The sequence below is a fragment of the Poecilia formosa genome, unplaced genomic scaffold, assembly GCF_000485575.1.
Source record: "Poecilia formosa unplaced genomic scaffold, Poecilia_formosa-5.1.2 Scaffold122, whole genome shotgun sequence".
Lineage (NCBI taxonomy): Eukaryota > Metazoa > Chordata > Actinopteri > Cyprinodontiformes > Poeciliidae > Poecilia > Poecilia formosa.
This window is the reverse complement of record NW_006800061.1, coordinates 1,545,202-1,547,459: the sequence shown is the minus strand read 5'-3', so window position 1 is coordinate 1,547,459 and position 2,258 is coordinate 1,545,202. Positions and strand designations below refer to the sequence as shown.

At 39.2% G+C, this 2,258-nt stretch overlaps 1 long non-coding RNA gene across 1 annotated transcript in view; it reads left to right on the top strand.

Annotated features, from left to right (window-relative positions):
• The first annotated feature begins 1,094 nt into the window (after positions 1–1,094).
• The window catches only part of LOC107837192 (uncharacterized), a 17,341-nt gene continuing 16,177 nt past the window's right edge, over positions 1,095–2,258 (top strand). Inside the window, exons 1-3 of the long non-coding RNA XR_001663195.1 lie at positions 1,095–1,240; positions 1,321–1,486; positions 1,614–1,735. This is a non-coding gene — a long non-coding RNA (uncharacterized LOC107837192). The remainder of the gene's footprint in view (positions 1,241–1,320; positions 1,487–1,613; positions 1,736–2,258) is intronic.

Sequence of the window (2,258 nt, the reverse complement as noted above, 5' to 3'; positions counted from 1 at the left end):
TTTCCTTGCTGCCAACGTACAACCACATTTCCTCTCAACATTTTCCAATTAGGAAAGTATTTTGTGTCACAAAACAATCTATCTTTTGACTACAGCGACAGGCATTTATGCTCTGTTGTTCCAGAAAGCATCTCTCTTTTTTTGTTTTTTTAGAGAAGTAGCTCCAACGCTTCTTCTTGTGTTTTAAAACGATCCATTTAGTTTGAAAAATCATTTATTTTTTATATGAAACAAAAAAAACAAACTTTTCTGACTCCAAAGTGTAATATTTGTTCTTTAAAAAAATTGGACAAAGAAAATCCAACAAAGTCCTGTAAAAGACATGTGGGAGGTGTGATCTTTCAGCTGATCATCTACCGTATGGCAAGGTTTTAGCTAGTTCTTTGGAAACATTGGTCCGTGTACGATATACTATGTATATACTACTATACACTATTAAAATGATGCTCTCTTAGTATTTGGTATCAAAGATTTAGCTAAAGGAATAGAAACCAACTGTTACTTCTACTTTACAATATTACTAAAAAAAAAAGAAAAAAAAAAGTTGACTTAACCCATGAATGTTGCTCTTTGAATCAAGTTCAAATGGACCAGAATTTTTTTCCAGAGCAATGCATCACAATACCTTCCACATACATATACATGCAGCTCATTACTTAATCACAGGGTCAACGGATAGATACTGAAAACCACTCAGGCTTCTAATTTAAAACCACACTCTTATTAATTAAACATGCTTGGGTTGAGGGAACTAAGAAAAAGCCCTCCGTCCACATTAACACCACCTTTAATGGATCTGATTACGCTAATGCTCACAACTGCAATCAGAAGCTCCTCACAAAATGCTACAAAAGCACATTCTTTACCTTCACTAGTCCCACACCTTTTCCCTTGCTAAGCTGCATAAGGCAGGGGTTAATTGATACGCTACGTGCTGGAGGGAAGGACAAGGCAGAAACTGGAGGTCGTAATTAGCAGTTGTGGTAATTAGACTAAAGGTCAATGTTAACAAGACAGAGCAATTTCTCACTGGATATGAATCTGCACACAGAGCACAGGATGAAAGAATACGAACGTGTGTATGTACCGAAACGCACATGCACACACACACACGCACATACGTACACGCATGCGCCTTTCCTTGCATGAATGCAACAGAGTGAGACGCTTTTCAGTCCGGGGTGAGGGGAACTTGACATTTTGCACACAAACTCTCAAGCCACCGTCTCCTTCTCCTCAGGTGCTGCATCTCATTAATCCTGATAGCCAATTAACACAAGCAAGAATTACTAACCTTTCCCAGCTCTCCGCCACACACAGGTAATGACCCCGGCCGACTCTGGTGCTTATCTTCATCCTTGCTATCCGGAGGCACAAGTGAGTTCATTTCTGTGCCTGGAGTAGACGTTAATTTAGCGGCACGCGTGTGGACGGGATGAAAATAGCTGTGGGTCCACCTCCACTCCTGCCCCCCCCCACCAAAAAGGTTTTTTTAATTGAGATTTCATTTTGTTGAAGACACATTATTAGTATAAATGATAAACAACTCACCAGTGAGCCCTCACCGACAGCCTATACCTGATAATTTCCCATAACTCTCATTTCTTATGGAGATGATAAAGACCTGCGGCTCCAACCACATCTGACTACAGCTGGCATTGTGTCGCCAAGCATTTGGAGGTTGCAACACCAGAGAAGCTTTGACGTTTCTGTTTGGGAGAAGCAAGATTTTCAGGTACAAGTTTTCAAGGACTTAGATTAATGTTTAACGCTGCACTTTATATGTAGCCTTGCAGAAAGTTGCTTGAAAAAGTTATTTAACATCCAGTAAAGTCTCTATATGCTTCCACATGAAGTTCCTTGAACTTTTCACTTGTTTTTTTTTTTGTTTGTTTGTTTTTTTACCTTATGGAGGAACAAAATATATCAGATGAATGAAAATAGAAAGGAAAAGCACCATGCATGCTGAATCTTAAAAGTGTGACATGCACTAGTATCCAACCACCTTGAGCAACTTCCTTTTGGAATAACATTTTACTGCAATTACAGATTCATGTCTCTACCAGCTTTGCAGACAGAATTTTCACTCAAGTTATAACTAAAAAAATTTTTTTTTCAGCTGGTGCTGCTAAAGGCTCCCATCTGGATTCAGATCTACACTGGACTATTTTAACATATCAATTTGCTTTCAGCCATTCTGCCTTCAATCATTGGGAAAGCTGTTGTGCAGTCGAGTGTCATGTCTGCCTGTTCTGTCA